Raw genomic sequence first — 23,549 nt, 5'->3', positions numbered from 1 at the left:
TGAGTAACTTTCTATTAAGGTATCTATACTTTTACTCAAGTATGAAAATTGGGTACTTTTTCCACCAATATCTAAAATGTGCAGTTTAGTCACACAACACAATGCTACAGATGTCTCAAGTTTTGAGGAAGCGTGCAATAGTCATGCTGACTGCAGGAATGTCCACCAGAGCTGTTGCTAGAGAATTGGATGTTCATTTATTTACCATAAGCCAATTCCAACGTCCAGTATGTCCAACCGGCCTCACAACCGCAGACCACGTGTAACCACTCCAGCCCAGGACCTCCGAATCTGGCTTCTTCACCTGCGGGATCGTCTGAGACAAGCCACCCAAAGAGTTGATGAAACTGTGGGTTTGCACAACCGAATAATTTCTGCACAAACTGTCAGAAACCGTCTCAGGGAAGCTCATCTTCATGCTCATCGTCCTCACCACGGTCTTGACCTGATTGCAGTTCGGTGTCGTAACCGAATTCAGTGGGCAAATGCTCACCTTCAATAGCCACTGGCACACTTGAGGTGTGTGCTCTTCACGGATGAATCCCGGTTTCGTCTGTACCGGGCAGATGGCAGATGGCAGACGTGTGGGCGAGCAGTTGGCTGATGTCAACATTATAAACAGAGTGCCCCATGGTGGCGGTGGGGTTATGGTATGGGCAGGTATAAGCTGCGGACAACGAACACAATTGCATTTTATCCATGACAATTTGAATGCACAGATACCGTGACGAGATCCTGAGGCCCATTGCCGTGCCGTTCTTCTGCCACCATCACCTCATGTTTCAGCATGATAATGCACGGCCCCATGTCGCAAGGATCTGTACACAATTACTGGAAGCTGAAAATTTCCCAGTTCTTCCATGGCCTGCATACTCACCAGACATGTCACCCATTGAGCATGTTTGAGATGCTCTGAATCTACGTGTACGACAGTGTGTTCCAGTTCCCGCCAAAATTCAGTAACTTCGCACAGCCATTGAAGAGACGTCTATGAATCAGAATTTTGGACATCAAAGTAAAACACAGTAGAGTTCAGTACAGAAGAGTTCAGTATAGTATAGTCAAGTAGAGTATAGTCAAGTAGAGTATAGTTCAGTACAGTACAGTAGACTAGAGTATAGTTCAGTACAGGATAATACATTAGAGTGTTCTCAACTCTAGTGTGCTCTACTGTGTACTCTACTCCACTCTATTCTACTCTGCTGTACAGTACAGGACTGAACTATACTCCACTTGACTATACTGTACCTTAACTGTACTGAACTCTATCCTACTGTTCTTTACTGTGCTGTACTCTGCTGTACTCTATTGTCCAAATGTGTGAAACATAGACGTCTATGATTGGTTCAGATTTGGTCCTGACCAAATCGGAACCAATCATTGACGTCTATGTTTGGGCCAAATGAATGCCAGTCCAGACATCTGTGGACGTTGAAATCAAGGCCAGGGTGGACTGACCAAATTTCCATGGAGATCTGGTGTCGTTCAGTGCTTAGTGGGTGAGGATGCTAGTTACTGTAAATGGAGAGAGAGAGAGAGATAGGAGAGGGAGGGAGAGAGAGAGGGGTTGTCCAGACTTTTAACACTCTTGCTTTGACCACCAGATGACAGAAAAAGAAAACAGTTATCAGCTGAACATAACAGCATGCCAGTGGAAGGCAGGACAGTGGCATGTGACCTACATGTATCAAATAATCTCTCACACCAAGTTACTTCATTCCTCAGTCCCAACATGCACAGATGCAAAAATGGGCCCAGTCACCATCCCCTCACCCACCTCAAACACACATACACATATACACACACTCACCCACAAAAATAAACAAAACAATTCAAATCAAATCTAAGTTTATTGGTCACATACACAGTTTAGCAGATGTTATAACGGATGCAGTTGAATTCTTGTGTTAATAGCTCCAACCAGTGGAGCAACAATGTCAAACAAGTACACAAATAACAAGAAAAAACAATAAATCTATAAATCTATACTCCATTAACTATATTGTAGCAGGGTTCATATGCCACAATTATTGGACATTTAGAGGTGCCCTTTATTCAGTATAACCACCCTATATGTTTCCTCAAACATCTAGTGCTTATGAAGACATTTTATATGCTATATAAAAGCCTTTATATGTTGTAGTTTGTTTAGAGTGGAGCCGCCTTCACAGGTTGAAGCTTTCCAGGATCAGGTCTGGACCTAAAGGCTGGACACGCTGTTGCTTTAATGACTGTGTGAATAGAATTCTATGTATCCATGTTGTCTTTCAATTTGGACAGGAAGGATGCTGCTCGGTAAACGTTCCTGGGAATTATCGCAAATATATATATATATATATATATATATTAATGTATTTTTGTCGATGTTCAGTAGGAGGCAAATACCTGGCCTAAAGTGTGGACTCTGCCAAGATAAGCCAATATAATGAGTTCCCAGTAAGCCAACCTGCTAGGGCTGAAATGACAGTTACACCGGACCTGGTGCTCCAGGACAGAACACCCCTTTTTTTAATGTTGTTTTGCATATCGATGTTGACAGAATCCATCTGGATCATAACAGGCTTATGTGAAAGCCCTTACAGTGTTGTGGTCTTTAATGTGATTGCAGAAGCTGTGTTCATAGTGTTGTGGTCTTCAAAGGCCCATTATATGCTGGGAAGATGGTAAAATAAAAACAGTGGTGAAGTAATCCGTTTATACAGTATATTTACCACTTTCTTTACCTTACCAAGTTTGTGGTTTACTGTGAACTAATGAATGATATTTGCTGATCTTGTCAAAGAACTCGTTTTAGGCCTGACATTACAGTTACAACAGGTTGTCCGGCACAGAACACGCTCTAGGCCAGGTACTGCATTTGAATCACACTTCAGAGCCCCCTTCTACTGCATATTGGCTAATTAAACTTAATTAATTTCTACAAAAATTCCAAGGAGTATTTACTCATAGGCATCCTTCTGAATTACAAGACAACTCTATACACACTAGGGATTAATGTCAGAAACTGGGATCTGAGATTGCCTGAGCAAGCTCCCTCCAACAAAATGTCTGATACAATGTGTCTGCAAAAGCAATTGAAGAAATAGATATTCACAAAACACGAGATCAAGGGCTTACCACATTTATAAACGGTCTCTAAGTCACATGAAAGGTGCAATGTGTAACATTTCCAGGTCATTTCCCCTCAACTTTTTAATCTGATTTATTAATGCCTTTCTGAGTTTAGTACGGGAGACCAGGGGCAATTGGGGGGCAATTGTAACACTTTGAATTTCTCCAAACAAAACAAGCTAGAGTGAGAACTCACTCAGTACATGCATATTTAGGTTCTCTCCCTGCTTGAAAGGTTTCAGTCAAATATCTTACTATTTGCTTGTTTTATGGACAAATGTTTGTTATTTTGGGTGGTGAATGTAGTATTTTCCAGCGGCTGTATATTTTTCCTACTGTCCTGAGCATTAATGTCCAAGAATTCAAACTAGCATAATTTTCATCACTATATTTTGGTTAAACATTGACATGATTGACATGTGTCACGATTATTGTCTCTCACTAGGCACATGAGGTTTTGTCATGGCTGCTAGGATTGGGGACAATTGTAACGCAGTGTTAAAATGACCCTGAGCAAAGCAGCCAAATGTTGAAAACAAGGTATTTTAACTTTAAGATGATATGAATAATACATTAATTATACAAATTCTCACTTTAAATAGCCTTGGGGTCATGTAGAGTGCCTAAGAAGTTGTAAACCAATATGATCTGGGCACCATCATACTATTCAAGATGTATTGAGAGGAATCGAATGGCCATGCACAAACAGGGGTCTTACTGTACATATTGGTTACGTACATATAAATACTAATATTTCTTGCAAAATCATTAAATATGTCTATGATAATATGATCATTCATGAACATGAATGTTTTTTAAGTTAACTGAGTTCATTTGGTTTATTTTACAGATGTTACATTTGACCCTTGGCACGGGGGCAAATGTAAGGTCAGGACTTTTCAGATTAAAATAAATATTGTGATCTGACCGTCTTATCTACAGACCTATACATGATATGAATGATTAGGAGACAGATGTACGTTTCTTGTATCAAAAAATGACTGGCCTACTTCAAGAGGTCTCTGAGCCACAGAGTGAAAGACTAAAAAATAAGCCACAATGCTGAGGACGGCCAGCTGAGCAGATCATTATATCCGGTAACAAAATAACAAATCAACCTATCAGAGACGTTAAACGGTAGAACCACCATCCAATCGTACTTGTTCAACAGGTCAATTTGGCTACCAAAGGCAGATTGTTAAACCATCCAACTGCTTGGTTTAATTTCTTACCCATGGTCTAAATGGTGAGCCAATATATTTTTGCATGATGCTTCCTTGACTAGGCCACTGATGTCATTCAAAATTCAAGTGGTTGCACATACAGTACATGACCAAAAGTATGTGGACACCTGCTCGTCGAACATCTCATTGCAAAATCATGGGCATTAATATGGAGTTGGTCCCTCCTTTCGGGAAGACTTTCAACAAGATGTTGGAATATTGCTGCGGGGACTTGCTTACATTCAGCCACAAGAGCATTAGTGAGGTCAGGCACTGATAATGGCCGATTAGCCCTAGCTCACAGTCGGCTTTCCAATTCATCCCAAAGGTGTTCGATGGGGTTGAGGTCAGGGATCTGTGCAGGCCAGTCAAGTTCTTCCACACCGACTCGACAAACCATTTCTGTATGGACCTCGGTTTGCGCGTGGGGGCATTGTTATGCTGAAAGAGGAAAGGGCCTTCCCCAAACTGTTGCCACAAAGTTGGAAGCACAGAATCGTCTAGAATGTCATTGTATGCTGTAGCGTTAAGATTTCCCATTACTGGAACCATGGAAAAACAGCCCAAGACCATTATTCCTCCTCCACCAAACTTTACAGTTGGCACTATGTATTGGGGCAGGTTGCGTTCTCCTGGCATCCGCCAAACCCAGATTTGTCCTTTTTTGTGAATGCTCGGCCATGGAAACCCATTTCATGAAGCTCCCGACAAACAGTTATTGTGCTGACGTTGCTTCCAGAAGCAGTGTGAAACTTGGTAATGAGTGTTGCAATCGAGGACAGACTATTTTTACGAGCTACGTGCTTCAGCACTCAGCGGTCCGGTTCTGTGAGCTTGGGTGGCCTACCACTTCGCGGCTGAGCTGTTGTTGCTCCTAGACTTTTCCACTTCACAATAACAGCACTTACAGTTGACCGGGGCAGCTCTAGCAGGGCAGTACTTTGACGAACTGACTTGTTGGAAAGGTGGCATCCTATGACGGTGCCATGTTGAAAGTCACTGAGCTCTTCAGTAAGGCCATTCTACTGCCAATGTTTCTCTATGGAGATTGCATGGCTGTGTGTTCGATCTTATACACCGGTCAGCAACGGGTGTGGCTGAAATAGCCGAATCCACTAATTTGAAGGGGTGGCCACATACTTTTATGGCCACAATACACATTTTTGCTCATCCATTTAACACACATCCATGTACATTCACTGAAAAAATAGGAGGATTATATAACATGTAACTTTGTATTCAGACATCTTAAAAGTCACATTTCTGTATTAGGTCTATCCTTTAGCCTGTATTTTGGTCTGAGTGACTCCAAGATGCTCCTTTCAAAAAGTTGAATTGAAAACAGTATTGGTATTGTTGAATTCGATTTTCATAACAGCAAGCTAGAATTGATGGTTTGGTTAGCTAAACTAACAAATCTGTTTGTTTGGTTACCACGTCAACTATTGTAGCTATCTAGTAAACTTGCAAGCTACTTCATTTATAGGTTCAATCCTGTCGGTGATTTGGCTCAAAATCTTGCTAAAAATGAGACAACTCATACTTTTTGCATGTCCAACCAACCAGCCATTATGATGCAATATGATTACTTTGATAAAGTCAGTTAAATTACGAGGAAACCCCAATGTTGATTCAGCCTATTTTTGCCTGGAGGGAGGGAATACACTCCAGGATGTGTGACTGTGGTTATTGTCATGGCTGTAATGTCATTTTGTTTGTTATTCGACTGTGAGAGGTGTGGCCAGGTGGGGGAGTAAGCTGCAGAAAGAGTATAAGACAGGACTGCAAGGGGCAGAGAGACACTCATCTACTACTGAGGTCCAGAAGACATCACCAAGACAACCAGGCATCAATCAGTCAGCATCTTCCAACTATCAGAGGTTGGTTTGCTTTCACTGAGCATATTCTCAGATGTATACAGGTGGATAGGTGTCTAAGGGTGGTCTGGTGTATACAGGTGGACAGGAGTATTTAGGTGGACAGGTGTGTAAGGCTGGACTGGTGTAGGTGGACTGTTGCTTACAAGAGTATATTGGTGGACAACTGTATAATGTGACATCCTAACAACACTGTTTATCTCATTTGCTAGAGGATGATGACCCAGTGTGTGTGTGTGTTAACATACCATGTTCTATGTGCTTCAGGATGAAGATCCAGAGTGTGTTACTGCTGTTTTCTCTAGTGGGCGTGCTGTTAGCAAGCTCACTCAATAGCGATAACTCTGAGAAAGGTACGAATTTTGTGTGTGTGTGTGTGCGTGTGCGTGTGTGTTTGTGTACTACTAATACTGTTGGTTTTAATCTTAAATAATTTGATATGATGACAAATCTTCCCCAAGAGGATAGTGCCATGGAAAAGTCGGAGAATGGAGCTGTGAAAGCCATTGCAGAAGAGGAAGCATCACGTATGTACATATAGCTATCTACTGTATGTTTCTATCAATCTCTGAGCCTATCTATCTATCTGAAGATCATGCATGCCAAAGAGAAGTTACTAGAGGTTTATAACAACGGTGAAGGCTAACTCCATGTCTCCTGTTGATTAGCATGGTGGTTCTTTCATCATCATCATCATCATTATCATCATCATCATTATTATCATTGCTGATGAGGTACCAGAATGAGGTCACGGACGATCCTTTCCTGTCTCCATATGGAATCAACATAACTAATATTAGCCTACATTGCCCTACATCCATCCATTCATGATGGCAATGTTGTAGGGTTGACATGTTGTATTGTGATCCTCCAATAAACTTGGCCTTTCATGCATACATGTCTAGAAGTGTTGTTCATTCAGTTTTACAATGTTAACATGACCATACAAAACCACACACAATGCACTTCACAATTGTTACGAAACCACCTAGCCAGCTTATGAATACGCCTGCACTCGCTGGGTCTATTGCAGTGTCGCTAGCGTAACTACGTTTGAGCCTTCAAAATGGGTTTACACCAGAGGAGGCTGGTGGGAGGAGCGACAGGAGGATGGGCTCATTGTAATGGCTTGAATGGAATTAATGGAACGGAGTCAAACATGGTTTCATATGTTTGATACCATTCTATTTATCACATTCCAGACATTACAATGAGCCCGTCCTGCTATAGCTCCCCCCACCAGCCTCCACTAGTTTACACACACATTTTTGGGAACAGGGCTAGCGATTTCCTAAACCTGGTTGCACTGACATTAACACCTGGGTTTTACAGCGGACCTCTGTCTTACCTTGATTTAAATTACAGTTAGTCAGAAATCACTTACAGAAAGTTACACAATTATTGGCTCCCTTGATAAAGAGGAGCAAAAAAGACTGTTTAAAATAAATAACACAATACTGAGCTATAAAGTATTGTATGGTCCCCCCCAAAATTTACATTTATATTTTATACTAATACAGTTGTTGAGAGATTTTGTTAAACAAGTAATACTTATTGGCATCCCTGTTTTCAATAATGACACTGAGCCTATTTCTAAAATGTTTTATAAGATTGGAGAGCTCATTGGGAAGAATCTTAGAACATTTCTTTGTCTGCGCTTATCCAGTATCTCAGAAACGGACACCCTCCTGGGCTTTTCACGCATGACAGTGTCTAGGGCAAGGTTCCCAAACATTTTTGACCCACGACCCCATTTTGATATCTGAAAATTTTCGCGACCTTAACCATGTGAAAAAATTATGTAACTAATAGCCAATGTTTACTTTTGTATCTGGGGCTATGGCAGTCAATAGAAAAACATTCTAACAGTATTTCTGATGGTCTTCTCAACTGACATTCACTTTTAATGTGGGGTCATGACAGTCAATTGCAAATTGGTGTGACATAATGTATCTTATCTCACCACCACTAATGAGATGGGTGTGCTTGATACATGTCCCGTCTGAACTTCTCAAAGTAAAGGGGCTTGGTCGACAGTGTGTACCTCATCTCTGCTGTCACATCCAACCTGAATTGATATTTGGTTTTAATGCAGACAAGAGCACTGATGGTGCTTTCAAGACAACTAGGAACTCAGAAAATTACGCAGTCAAATCAAGACGTCAGTGATCTTCACTTCGGAAAGTCGGTGTTCTAGAAAGAGGCCCGAGTTCTTGAGTTGGAATTCTGAGTTGGATGACCGTTCAAAATGAATTTTCCCAGTCGGAGCTTGTTTTTTTCAGAGTTCCCAGTTGTCTTAAACGCACTGAAGTTGGAAGTCAGAAATTTCAGAGTTCCCAGTTCCCAGTTGTTAATGCTCAGAAGGAGACGGCAGGGTATTTATTCCCTTTGAGTCAGGAACTAAAACTCCTCCGTAGTGACCTGTGAATGCATTCGGTCACATGACAGCTCGATCAGCTGTTCGATTTCACTTACCGGCATGCCAACTGAGCAAGGATCACAGTCAAACGGATTGGGAAGTAAGTCCCAAACTGCTCCTCCAAGCGTTGGAGGTGAGCAGTCATCACTCGTGTGGGACACTTACTAATGATCTTTTCTGTTAGAAACATGCACAGCCGAGGGAAGGTGGCATGGTTCGCTTTTGAAAGACTCTCTCTCCAATGAGAATCCTTTCCTCTGAATCCACTGATTTGGTCACTCATCTGTAGAATGTTTTGTATTTCACTGCATGCTTGCATTCAGTTTCCCAAATATGCCTGTTACATAAGCAAGGAGACACATTTTATTTTCATTACACAGAAAGTCAAGTGGTTTCATACTGTAGCAGGCCTAGCCATTCACCGTAGGAATTATCCAAGTGCAATGGTCAAGTGTGGCCTTTTCCCATGATCTAAGGGCGCTCTCTGGTTGAAATGTATCATTTAGATATGAATAATTTTCATTAAGATTTGTAAGGTTAACCACATTACAATGATTTTGAAATACAAAGACGATATTAGATATATTTTTTGTATATATATATGTTTTTAAAGGATTTTAGAAATTCTCCCGCGACCCCATATCAGGCGACCCCGCATGGGTCGCGACACCTAGTTTGGGAACCGCTGGTCTAGGGTTTACCGAGAATGGGGCGACAAACAAAAAACATTCAGTCAGTGGCAGTAATTTGGGTGAAAACAGCTCATTGATGAGAGAGGTTGAAGGAGAATGTCAAGAATCGTGCAAGCTAACAAGCGGGCCACAAACAGACAAATAACGGCGCAGTACAACAGTTGTGTGCAGAACGGCATATCGGAACGCACAACTCGTCAATCCTTGTCACGGATGGGCAATTGCAGCAGACGACCACACCGGGTTCCACTCCTATCAGCTAAAATCAAGAAGAAGCGGCTCCAGTGGGCAAGCGATCACCAAGACTGGACAATTGAGGAGTGGAAAAACATCGCTTGGAACATGACAGCGAGTTCAGTTTACTTGAGTGGCCTGCTCAGTCCCCAGACCTCAACCCAATAGAGCATCTTTGGGATGAGATGGAACGGGCTGTTCACAGCATGAATGTACCGCCGTCCAATCTGCAGCAACTGCATGATGCCATCGCGTCAGCATGGACCAACATCCCTATGGAATGTTTCCGACACCTTGTAGAATGCCCCAAAGAATTCAGGCTGTTCTGGAGGCAAAGTGGGGTCCGACCCGGTACTTGATGTGTGTATCTAATAAACTGGCCGGTGAGCCAAAAGTATTCAGACCCATTGGATTTCTTCACATTTGATTGTGTACAAAGTCAGGTTGAAATGGATTGATTTGTCATTTCTTGTCAACAATCTACACAAAATACTTTGTAATTTTTTATTTGGGGGGGGATAACAAAAATCATGATTAAAATATAGTCATTACTTCAGTATTCAGCCCCTTTATTTAGGTAAGCCTAAATTAGATCAGGAATAAAATGTGGCTTAACAAATCACATAATAACTTTGTCTTTCTGTTTGCGTCTTTCTGTCTTTTCACTGCTGCGCTGTGTTGTCTTTGACTTGACCTCCAGCTCGCTCTTGTATACCTTTTTTTTTAACACCCTCACTAGCACAGGGAAGATAACCATTATCTCTGGCCCCCTCCCATGATATTGTAGGGGTTAGGAATGTTTCTGCCAACTCATTGCCCTAAACTAGTCCCTGAAGAAACTTTTCAACGACAGGAATATCTCCTTTTGTGACAATTTTGATTTGTTGTGGGAGATAAAAGCACTTTTTAAAAGATACTGGATTCACCCTAAGTGGTTCCAGGATTATTTCCAGCAACATCGCAAACTGTTTTAGAGACTGACTGGCAGGGTCTGGTAGTGCTCCAGTCCTCCCTGTCAGAATAAGCAACAGAGGACTTGGAAAGCATATAAACCCATAGAAATGGCACTATGGTTATTGTGAGTAACCTAATTTAGGTTCCTCTAACTCCACCTTCTAGTGAGTTTATACAAACTGTCATTTCTTACCATTCTGATAGAGTGGAGACTGTCAGAAATCATGGTTGCAACGTAAATAATTTTGTTGTTATTTTATTGGTCACCTCGAGGCATATGCCACCGGGCAGTGGCCCAAACTCTTTGAATATGGCGCTTTTAAATGTTAGAGCAATCATAACCTCTGTTTTTGATGTTGCTTTATCTGATCACCATTGTGTATTTTTTACTACCTTGTTGCCCATAGCACAGGGTAATACTGAATGCATTATTAAGAAACACTACAGTTGCTACAGATTTCATTGAGTGTATGAACAATACACCATCACCTATTATGTCTTCCTCTTGTGATGATTTAGTTGATAACTTTAATAGCAAATGAAGGTGTCAGGGGTGGAGTGTAGTGGGATGTGGAATCACACGCAGGACACAGAGATATAAATCCAAAGCTCTTTAGTGAAGTCCGTAGTGCACGCCAAAACCGGCAACAGGCCACAGGCGAAAACAAACGCACACTAGACAGTCCAAAGTAAGTATGCACAACGTGCAGGACTCTCTATTACAACCAGAGGACCAAACAACCACACGACAGCAGAACAATTACACACAACCCCTGACCTAACACAAGGGAACTAAATAGGATGCCTAATGAAACTAAACAACGAACAGGTGTGACAAACAGACAAAACCAATCAAACAAGAAACATCGAACGGTGGCAGCTAGTACTCCGGAGACGACGACCACCGAAGCCTGCCCGAACAAGGAGAAGGGGCCGCCTCGGCCGAAACCGTGACAGTACCCCCCCCTTGACGCGCGGCTCCAGCCGTGCGCCGCCCCCGGCCTCGGGGACGACCAGGAGGACGCGGAGCAGGGCGCGTAGGATGACCACGATGGAATTCGGTCAGAAGAGACGGGTCCAGGATGTCCCTCCTCGGCACCCAGCACCGCTTCTCCGGGCCGTACCCCTCCCACTCCACGAGATATTGGAGACCCCCCGGCGTCTCGAATCTAAGATGGCCCGAACAGTGTACGCCGGAGCCCCCTCGATGTCCAACGGGGGCAGAGGAGTCTCTTCTATCTCAAAGTCCTGGAGTGGACCAGCTACCACCGGCCTGAGGAGAGACACATGGAACGAGGGGTTAATATTTTTGTAATCAATGGGCAGTTGTAACCTGTAACACACCTCGTTCAATCTCCTCAGGACTTTAAAAGGCCCCACAAACTGCCGACCCAGCTTCTGGCAGGGCAGGCGGAGGGGCAGGTTTCTGGTTGAGAGCCAGACTCGATCTCCAGGTGCGTACACTGGCCCCTCACTGCGGTGGAGGTCGGCGCTCGTCTTCTGTCGACGGATGGCTCGCTGCAGATGGACGTGTGCAGCGTTCTACGTCTCCTCCGAGCGCCGCACCCACTCATCCACAGCAGGGGCCTCGATCTGGCTCTCATGCCAAGGTGCCAGAACCGGCTGGTACCCTAACACACACTGGAAAGGGGTTAGTTTAGTGGAGGAGTGGCGGAGAGAGTTCTGTGCCATCTCGGCCCAGGGCACATATCTCGCCCACTCCTCCGGCCGGCCCTGACAATATGACCTCAGAAACCTACCCACATCCTGGTTGACACGTTCGACCTGCCCATTACTCTCCGGGTGGTAACCCGAGGTAAGGCTCACCGAAACCCCCAACCGTTCCATAAACGCTCTCCAGACTCTGGAGGTAAACTGGGGGCCTCGATCAGACACTATATCCTCGGGTACCCCGTAATGCCGGAAGACGTGAGTAAATAGAGCCTCAGCGGTCTGTAGGGCAGTAGGAAGACCCGGCATGGGAAGGAGACGACAGGCCTTCGAGAACCGATCCACAACGACCAGGATGGTGGTATTCCCCTGTGAGGAGGGAAGGTCGGGAACAAAATCCACCGAGAGGTGAGACCAGGGTCGTTGTGGAACGGGCAGGGGTTGTAATTTACCCCTGGGCAAGTGTCTGGGCGCCTTACACTGGGCACACACTGAGCAGGAGGAGACATAAATCCTCACATCCCTGGCTAACGTTGGCCACCAGTACTTTGTACTAAGGCAGTGCACTGTCCGGCCAATACCTGGATGTCCAGAGGAGGGTGACGTGTGAGCCCAATAAATAAGCCGATCCCGGACCTCGAGCGGGACGTACGTCCGACCCACCGGACACTGTGGAGGGCTAGGGTCGGTGCGTAATGCCCGCTCGATCTCCGCATCGACCTCCCATACCACCGGTGCAACCAGACAAGACTCAGGTAGTATGGGAGTGGGCTCCACGCACCTCTCCTCTGTGTCATACCGCCGAGACAGGGCATCTGCCTTCCCGTTCTGGGACCCAGGGATGTAAGTGATCTTAAACACAAACCGGGCGAGAAACATAGTCCATCGAGCCTGGCGAGGATTCAGTCTCCTAGCTGCCCGAATGTACTCCAGGTTACGGTGGTCAGTCAGAATGAGAAAAGGGTGTTGAGCCCCCTCAAGCCAATGCCTCCACACCTTTAGGGCCTGTACCACGGGTAACAGCTCCCTGTCCCCTACGTCATAATTCCGCTCCGCCGGACTGAGCTTCTTAGAATAAAAAGCACAGGGGCGGAGTTTAGGTGGTGTGCCGGACCGTTGTGAAAGAACAGCCCCGATACCGGCTTCCGACGCGTCCACCTCCACTTGGAATGGTAAAGTGGGATCCGGGTGCGCCAGCACTGGAGCCGAGGTAAACAGGTCCTTCAGTCTCCCAAAAGCCCTGTCCGCCTCAGCTGACCACCGCAAGCGCACTGGACCCCCCTTCAGAAGGGACGTTATGGGAGCTGCCACCTGTCCAAAACCCCGGATAAACCTCCGGTAGTAATTCGCAAAACCCAAGAACTGCTGCACCTCTTTAACCGTGGTTGGGGTTTGCCAATTACGCACGGCTGACACACGGTCAACCTCCATCCTCACCCCTGACGCAGACAACTGATAACCCAAAAAGGAGACCGACTCCTGGAAGAACAGACATTTCTCGGCTTTGACATACAGGTCATGCTCCAACAATCTCCTCAATACCCTGCGCACCAGGGCTACATGCTCGCCACGAGTAGAACTGTACACCAGAATATCGTCTATGTACACCACTACTCCCTGCGCCTGCATGTCCCGGAAAATCTCATCTACAAAAGATTGGAAGACTGATGGAGCATTCATTAACCCGTATGGCATGACGAGATACTCGTAATGACCGGAGGTAGTACTAAATGCTGTCTTCCACTCATCGCCCTCTCTAATGCGCACGAAGTTATATGCGCTCCTGAGGTCCAATTTTGTGAAGAACCGTGCCCCGTGTAATGACTCCGTCATAGTCGCAATCAGCGGGAGTGGATAACTATATTTCACAGTCACCTGATTGAGACCGCGGTAATCAATACACGGACGCAAACCTCCATCCTTTTTCTTCACAAAAAAGAAGCTCGAGGACGCGGGAGAAGTGGAGGGCCGTATGTATCCCTGTCTCAGAGACTCGGCAATGTATGTCTCCATTGCGCTCTTCTCCTCCTGTGACAAAGGATACACATGGCTCCGCGGGAGCGCAGCTCCTGCCTGGAGGTCTATCGCACAATCCCCCTGTCTATGAGGCGGCAACCGTGCCGCTCTTGTCTTCCTAAACACGAGTGCCAAATCCTCATACTCAGGTGGAATGTGCAGTGCGGCCATCTGGTTCGGACTCTCCACCGAGGTCGCCCCTACGGAAACACCCAGACATAGCCCCTCACATTGAGCAGACCACCCTTTAAGAGCCTTCTCTCGCCACGAAATCGTAGGATCATGGGTAATCAACCAGGGAAGCCCCAGTACCACCGGATACGCAGGAGAGTCGATCAGATAGAGTTGAATCGTCTCCTCATGACCCCCCTGCGTCTTCATCCTAAGTGGCGCTGTGACCTCCCTAATCAACCCAGATCCTAACGGACGACTATCTAGGGCATGTACAGGGAAAGGATTATCAACCGGAAGGAGGGGAATCCCTAACTCAACACAGAATTTACGATCTACAAAATTCCCAGCTGCGCCTGAATCTACTAGCGCCTTATGCTGGGAACGAGGTGCAACCTGTGGAAAACAAACAGGTATGGTTATGTGTACAACAGAAAGCTCTGGGTAAGTGGGGCGCCTACTCACCTGGGAGGACTCCCCAATGTGTGGTCTGCCGTCTCCTCCACCAGGGGACCCTCCCCAGCACCTAGCCGCGGTGTGCCCTCCACGGCCACAGTTGGTGCAGGGGACGGCCCCCCTCGGGCTCCTTCTTCTCCTTCCTCTAGCGCCAGCACCTCCGAGCTCCATCGGGCTCGGCTCGGAGGTGCTGGAGAGTGGAATGGGCGACCCCCACCGGGGACGTCCGCGGGTAGCGAGCAGGGTGTCCAGCCGAATGGCCATGTCAACCAACTGGTCAAATGAGAGTGTAGTATCCCTGCACGCCAACTCTCTGCGTTCGTCCTCCCGGAGGCTGCAACGAAAGTGGTCTATGAGGGCCCGCTCATTCCACCCTGCATCTGCCGCTAGAGTCCGGAACTCCAGCGCAAACTCTTGAGCGCTCCTCCTCCCCTGCCGGAGGTAGAATAGACGCTCCCCCGCCGCCTTCCCCTCTGGTGGATGGTCGAAGACCGCACGGAAGCGGCGGGAGAACTCTGCATAGGTGATACTGGCGGCGTCTATTCTCCTCCATTCGGCGTTGGCCCACACCAACGCCTTACCGGTGAGACAGGAGATGAGGGCGGAAACGCTCTCGTGTCCCGAGGGCGCCGGGTGTACGGTGGCAAGGTAGAGTTCCACTTGTAACAGGAACCCCTGACACCCGGCAGCGGTGCCGTCGTACGCCCTCGGGAGCGAGAGCCGAATCCCACTGGGTTCCGGTAGTTGGACGGGCGGGCTGACCGATGGTGATGGCGCGATCGGTGGGTGTGTGGGTACCCCGCTGGTCTCCCATCGATGGAGGGTGTTCATCACTCGGTCCAGGGCGTGCCCGATTTGGTTGATCCGATCTTCTTGACCACGAAGGCGCTCCTCCATGATCTCGGTGGGTGCGGGTGCTCCTGCTGATTCCATCAGATGGTGTGTAATTCTGTCAGGGGTGGAGTGTAGTGGGATGTGGAATCACACGCAGGACACAGAGATATAAATCCAAAGCTCTTTAGTGAAGTCTGTAGTGCACGCCAAAACCGGCAACAGGCCACAGGCGAAAACAAACGCACACTAGACAGTCCAAAGTAAGTATGCACAACGTGCAGGACTCTCTATTACAACCCGAAAATAAGAGAGAACAAAATACAGAGGACCAAACAACCACACGACAGCAGAACAATTACACACAACCCCTGACCTAACACAAGGGAACTAAATAGGGTGCCTAATGAACACTAAACAATAAACAGGTGTGACAAACAGACAAAACCAATCAAACAAGAAACATTGAACGGTGGCAGCTAGTACTCCGGAGACGACGACCGCCGAAGCCTGCCCGAACAAGGAGAAGGGGCCGCCTCGGCCGAAACCGTGACAGAAGGGCAACCATTGATGCCATAGCTCCAGTATAGCATCCAAACGGAGTGCCCCTTGGATGCGTGAGCAACAAATCAATTAAAGAGAAATTGCAAAATAGGCAAAGCGAAAGTGGAGAAGGTCAAAGTTGCAGTTCCATTATGATATTCTGAGAGAGCAATTTGGATATATATAACAAGGCAATTAGAAATGCCAGACGGGCTAATTTTTCCAACTTGATCACTAATAATCAGAATAATTTGAGAGTGCTCTTCTCAACCATTAATGGTCTGATAAATCTTACCCCCGCAAACCAATATGAACTTTCCTCCACATCTAAATGTGATGAGTTTGCGCCATATTTCAGAGAAAAGATGACAAACATTAGGCTGGGTATCAGTCAAGCAATACCTGATGAGAAGTTTGATGATACACTCCCTGTTCACAGGCACTTTCCCCACTGCTCTAAACTGCTATGGTAAACCCCCTTCTGAAGCAAAGTAATCTAGATCCTTCAGCTCTTAGCTATTTTCGGCCAATCTCCAATATTTCTTAAGCTAAATGATTTTTTAAGTGCCAACTGTATTTTAGGAAAATGTCAATCTGGTTTTCATGCCCACCACAGCACAGAGACAGCCTTAGTTAAAGTGATAAACTACCTTAGAGCCAACACAGATGCCGAACAGCTCTCTGTCCTTGTACTTTTGGATTTAAGTGCTGCACTCGACACTGTTGACATGATGTCCTTCTGGACAGACATGAGAGGTGGGTTGGCCTCTCCGGTCCAGTTCTAAATTGGTTTAGGACCTATTGAACCGATCGAGAGTTTTCTGTCACCCTTGGTAAACGTAACTCAGAGAAAAAAGATATCACATGTGGCGTTTCACAAATTCGATTTTGCATCCGGTACTGTTTGGTTTATATACGTTACCCCTTCGCAGCGTTAATCGAAAGCACAGCATTGATTTTCACTTCTACGCAGATGACACACAACTTTACATTTCTGTGTCACTAGAGGATTTTAGCTCCACAGATAAATTATTAGACTGTATTAGTGATTTAAATACTTAGATGGCTCACAACTTCCTCCAGCTAAATCAAAACAAGACTGAGGTACTTATTATTGGAGCCAAAGCACAGAGAGAGAATCTGGCCGCACATTTATCCTCTTATGTTTGTTGTATAATAAATATTTTCATTGTTTTTATTTGTTCTTTTTTCTGTGAATTGTGTTGCATTCATGTCTGAAATGTGCTATTTGATTTGATTACACACATCCAGATACTCAGCTCATTTGTGTGGTGACTTTTTAGGGATGGAAGAGATTCTCTGCATATTTATTTGTACAGCTGTGGACAGGTTATCAGGACAGTGTTAGACCCATTCTTAAATAATTGGATAACAAAAGTAGGCTGTAATGATGAGAGTTTACAACTATTGACTATGAAAGTGTGCTGTTTTCTGTTGATTTAAACCGATTGTGTCATAAGGGGAGGTCCAAGGCAGGTTGGATCAATTTGCATACAGGGAGGGGCCAATGTGACACAGAGGGCAGATAACAAACCTATTTTATGACACAACAAATCCCGATCAGATAGTGATGACGAAAACTACATGTTTATTGAAGGTTTAACCATAAGGTTTAACCATTGCTTCTGTGCTCTCTGCTGTACTTTTTGGCATGTTGGGACATTATGGATGTCCCTGTCCTTCAATAATCCAAAATATAAATAATGATCTATGTGTTTAATGTATATTATCATATCAGGTTGTTTTTTTCAAGAAATGTAAAGAAATACGGTGGATTAATAGATACATAGAGAACATTCCTATGGGTTGGGAGCGATCAGCCAGTGATCAAAGAGCATTGTCTTCTTCTTCAAATTGGTTTGCCTATGGTTTGCAAATGGCTTAAGGCAACATCACCGCCATCCAGTGGCCACAATGAATAACACCAACTATTTGAATCCGTGTAAGAAGACCATGACCAGACCAAGACCAGTTTAAATACAGAAAAACTAGATTTAGACCTAGACACAGACCAACCAAAGACTAAGGTTCCAAGATCCAGACCCAGTGAGTTGAGACCATGATGAGTTAAAGACAGAATGGTCTCAATACCACTAGAGCAGTAGAGTAATCTTGAGTATAGTTCAGTATAGTATAGTATAGTATAGTATAGTATAGTATAGTATAGTTCAGTAGAGCACGAATTTGGGTCAAGTTGAATGGCCCTCTCATACACCTTTGAATTCGATTCAACAATATTTCACCCAGAAGTCATTTAGTAGGAGGCAGATCCAAAAAAGATGAGTCAATGAGCCCTCTGAGGTTTTACATGAGCCCACTGAGGTTTTACATCTGTCACATATTGGGGAAACCTGGGGCTAGATTCTATGTAGTTAGATTTTGGAGTAGTGAAGTCTGTGCATGAGTTATATTGTGTCAATTGATACCTGGCATTAATGGAACAAGAGCAAATTCTAGACAGGGCTTCACACCAGATCTCATCCAAAATCTCAATATTGGCTTTTCACCCCAGGTCTCCTCGAGATGACTAGTAGAGGCCTCCATATAGTTGGAGAAAAAGGATACAAACTGGGAGACTAGGTGTTCTGAGTTGGGAGGGCGCTTTAACAGGTCATAAAATGAGTGTCCCACTGGGCACAGACGTCAATTCAACATCTATTCCACATTGGTGTTCCACGTTATTTCATTGAAATGACGTGGAAACAATGTTGATTCAACCAGTGTGTGGCCAGTGGGGTTGCACATGGATGGTTTCAAAGTTTGGAATTTTCCCTTTGATATAGTGTCTGACTTGTAAATTGTGGGAACATTTTTTAATTAGAGAGTTCAAATGTGTTATTTTAACTGATTAAATGATGCAAATTGCTTGTCTATGTATAGGTTTTCAATTGTGTCCAGACGCTTCTTCTTCCATTCAACAATAACTTATCAGACGGGGATGGAACAAAATAATGATTAAAACATATTAGGGTGTATACAGAGGCATCAGGCACCTTATAAACATGCTTAATGTAGTTTAGAGTTCTTAAAGAGTTTCTCAAAACAAAGTTGTTGTCTGTCAATTTGTTTGGGCACTCTGCTTTGGATAAAAGTAGTGGTATTTATTGTGGTCCTGGCTTCCATATTTAGCCACAGGGGGGCATCAGTGTCTAACACATCAGGGAAGCCCACTTGCCAGTAGGTTAACGCCCTGGTAGTTGCAGCCTAGTAGTAATATTTAAAGATGGATAGGCCTGAGACTCACCTTTCCTTGGGCATTTGCAGGTAACCCCAAATAAATGGCAGGATTGTTGAGTCTAGTGATTTAAAAAATGAAGAGGTATGAAAAATTGGGAGATTCTGGCAAAGATAAAGTCACCTAGGAATACACATTTTTTTTATAGCATTAACCTTTTCATGTGATTAGTCTCCTCCACTATGTCTCCCACAAGATCCTCTTTCAGAAAAGCTTGAAGCACTCTGCCTCAGATGGAAATGGCAAGGGGCTTTGCACTCCAGACAGCAGGGCCAGGAGGGGTGAAATGGCTGGCTACCGCAGACCTCCTGTACTTCACCCACTGTTGGTCTACCACCATCACCACAAGCATCTTCAGCGGGACCTGTGACTTAGTCTGTGGGCAAGAGGTCCTCAGATTCAGGGTTCTCAATGGCCACAAAGTTGGGAGGCAGCTCCTCACTCTCACTGTCGGGAATCTGATTCCTCACTTTCATACTCAGATTCATAGTCAGAATTTACAAAAATCTCCAGACTTACCGCATTTGTGAGTGTTCTCCTTTTGAAAGACATTGCTCATGCTAAAGCTTAGCCTACCAGCTACATAGATAAACAACAACACTGAATGGCTGACGTGATTTGCTGCCGTTGTGGTGATACTGATGATTTGTCTCCACAGATGGTTTGTTTACATAGCAGGTAAGGATAATTAACGTGGCAGGTTAGGAGAACTAACACAGCAGGTGAGGTGAATGAACGTAGGAGGTTAAGAGAATGAGGTTAAGGTTAGGAAAAGGGTTAGGGTTAGCTACAATGCTACAGTTGTCAACAACTGTTGTCCCCGACGTGACCACTAGATGTTGTAGGACTAACTACTCCATCTAGCCCAGCCTCTCTCAAACCCTGGTCCGTGGACCGGTCGCCGGACAATGGAGGAATGGCGCTGGTCCATGGTGGAATGCTTGCCGGTCCGCGGCATATTTGTCTTGAATATGATTGTTGTTTTTTGGAGGGTTCCGTGGCATATTTGACTCCAATAAATACTTGCTATAGGCCTACTTGTGCAATGCGCTGAATTATGCATGCCGCAGTAAACAAATTGTGTTGACATGACTAAGTATAGCTACACCACACACACAAGCTAGGCCTGCTGCGCAGCCTTCTCTCTCTCTCTCTCTCTCTCTCTCTCTCTCTCTCTCAAAATAACAGCTGCCTGCCAATACCGCTCTGTGTGATTGCTCAGACTTGCCTCAGCAAAGGTGCTATGAAGCCATTGAAAATGCGCAGACATTTCGAAACAAATAATCCACATTAAAGGATGAACCAGATTTAGCAAGCAAAAATTATGCACAATAATTTCACAGACAACGAGAGTTTACTGAAGGCTTCATACTTCCTGTCTCATAACATTTGTGCCAGGCTCCTTTCACTATAGTTGAAAATGTGGTCATGCCCTCAGTCGTGGATGCTTGCCGAGAAGTTTTAGGCCCAACTGATGCTACAAAGATCAGTGAAATAAAATCCCACTTTCCAATGACACGGTCACACGTAGAATCCAGGATATGGCAGATGATATTGAATCACAGGTTTTAGAAAGCGCCTTCACATCAAATTGGTTTGCAATACAATTAAATGAGACCACTGACATTTCAAATGCCTACTTCTTGTATATATTCTCTGCATATATGAAGAATGTCTTTGTTTCAAATAGTTGTCTCAAAATTCAAGTGCAGGTGAAATATTGCGTGTTCTGAACTAGTACATAAGGGGACATGGATAACGATTGGACCGTTGTCTCGGGATCATAGGCCTACCAACGAGACTGCTGCCCAACCTATCCATGCAGGGATGTGCAAGTGACATCTTCCAAGCCAAATGATAAAATTGCTGCTTTCAAGAAAAAGCTGCGCATCTGGAGAGACTGAGTGGATAGAGGCATTTTTTATATGTTGCCCCTATTCTCAACTCTGGCTGACGAGGGTGATGTAAACATGGATCACATGCATAAATTGTTGGGGTCATATCTGAGCAAAACTCTGCTCAAAGCCGAGGATTATCCCGTCACATTCTGATCCATTGAATGCAGTGGATGCGTGATCAGTTCACCAGCACTGAACAGACTCCACCCCTATTTAGCTCTGGACTGTTCTGGATGATTGTTAAGCTTCGTGTCGTTTACGCTCTTTGTTATTTCGCATTATCATTGTTAAGTAAACCTTGACCTTGTTAATTCTTGCGTCTGCGTCCTGCCTCTTCGTATACTCAGTACTTGTCACAGCACTGTATATCATGTTATTTCAAGTTATCCCTTTGAAAATATTTGTACATTTCAATAATATATTTGTTTTTTAAGCTGTTGAATACAGACTTCTGGTGCCAAATATGTCTGTAAAAGTACACCATGGAGATTTATGCTTGTGGTCTAGTGACACCTTAAAAGTACATAATATACTGAACAAAAATAGAAACGCTACATGTAAAGTGTTGGTCCCATGTTTCATGAGCTGAAATAAAAGATCCCAGATATTGTCCATACGCACAAAAAGCTTATTTCTGTCAAATGTTGTGTACAAATTTTTTTACATCCCTCTTCTCCTTTGCCAAGATAATCCATTCACCTGACAAGTGTGGCATATCAAGAAGCTGATTAAACATCAGTATAATTACACAGGTGCACCTTGTGCTGGGGACAATAAAAGGCCACTCTAAAATCAGTGGTGTAAAGTACTTAAGTAAAACTACTTTAAAGTACTACTTAAGTAGTTTTTTTGGGGTATCTGTACTTTAATTTACTATTTATATTTTGACAACTTTTACTTTTACTTCACTACATTCCTAAAGAATGACATCCAAAAGTACTCCTTACATTTTGAGTGCTTAGCAGGACAGGAAATTGGTCCAATTCACGCACTTATCAAGAGAACACGTGGTCACCCCTACTGCTTCTGATCTGGCGCACTCATTAAACACAAATGCATAATTAGTAAATAATGCATTTGGGCACCATCAGACTATTCTAGATGTATTGAGTGTTGGAGTGTGCCCCTGGCTATCCGTAAATTTTAAAAACAAGAAAATGGTGCCGTCTGCTTGGGTTAATATAAGGGATTTGAAATGATTTTACTTTTGATAATTGAGTATATTTTAGCAATTACATTTACTTTTGATACTTACTGCAAGTATATTTACAACCAAATACTTTCAGACTTTTACACAAGTAGTATTTTACTGGGTGACTTTCACTTTTACTTGAGTAACTTTCTATTAAGGTATCTATACTTTTACTCAAGTATGAAAATTGGGTACTTTTTCCACCAATATCTAAAATGTGCAGTTTAGTCACACAACACAATGCTACAGATGTCTCAAGTTTTGAGGAAGCGTGCAATAGTCATGCTGACTGCAGGAATGTCCACCAGAGCTGTTGCTAGAGAATTGGATGTTCATTTATTTACCATAAGCCAATTCCAACGTCCAGTATGTCCAACCGGCCTCACAACCGCAGACCACGTGTAACCACTCCAGCCCAGGACCTCCGAATCTGGCTTCTTCACCTGCGGGATCGTCTGAGACAAGCCACCCAAAGAGTTGATGAAACTGTGGGTTTGCACAACCGAATAATTTCTGCACAAACTGTCAGAAACCGTCTCAGGGAAGCTCATCTTCATGCTCATCGTCCTCACCACGGTCTTGACCTGATTGCAGTTCGGTGTCGTAACCGAATTCAGTGGGCAAATGCTCACCTTCAATAGCCACTGGCACACTTGAGGTGTGTGCTCTTCACGGATGAATCCCGGTTTCGTCTGTACCGGGCAGATGGCAGATGGCAGACGTGTGGGCGAGCAGTTGGCTGATGTCAACATTATAAACAGAGTGCCCCATGGTGGCGGTGGGGTTATGGTATGGGCAGGTATAAGCTGCGGACAACGAACACAATTGCATTTTATCCATGACAATTTGAATGCACAGATACCGTGACGAGATCCTGAGGCCCATTGCCGTGCCGTTCTTCTGCCACCATCACCTCATGTTTCAGCATGATAATGCACGGCCCCATGTCGCAAGGATCTGTACACAATTACTGGAAGCTGAAAATTTCCCAGTTCTTCCATGGCC

At 44.6% G+C, this 23,549-nt stretch overlaps 1 long non-coding RNA gene across 1 annotated transcript; it reads left to right on the top strand.

Annotated features, from left to right (window-relative positions):
- The first annotated feature begins 6,147 nt into the window (after window positions 1-6,147).
- LOC311113730 lies at window positions 6,148-7,105 on the top strand. The gene is made up of 4 exons (XR_014611028.1): window positions 6,148-6,214; window positions 6,479-6,564; window positions 6,673-6,738; window positions 6,880-7,105. It is a non-coding gene; the product is annotated as an uncharacterized lncRNA (long non-coding RNA).
- Window positions 7,106-23,549: the final 16,444 nt, after the last annotated feature.

Source organism: Coregonus lavaretus, assembly GCF_964263955.1.
Source record: "Coregonus lavaretus genome assembly, chromosome: 40".
Taxonomy (NCBI): Eukaryota; Metazoa; Chordata; class Actinopteri; order Salmoniformes; family Salmonidae; genus Coregonus; species Coregonus lavaretus.
Note: the sequence above shows the minus strand (reverse complement) of the source record. Positions and strands in the feature narration are given on the sequence as shown.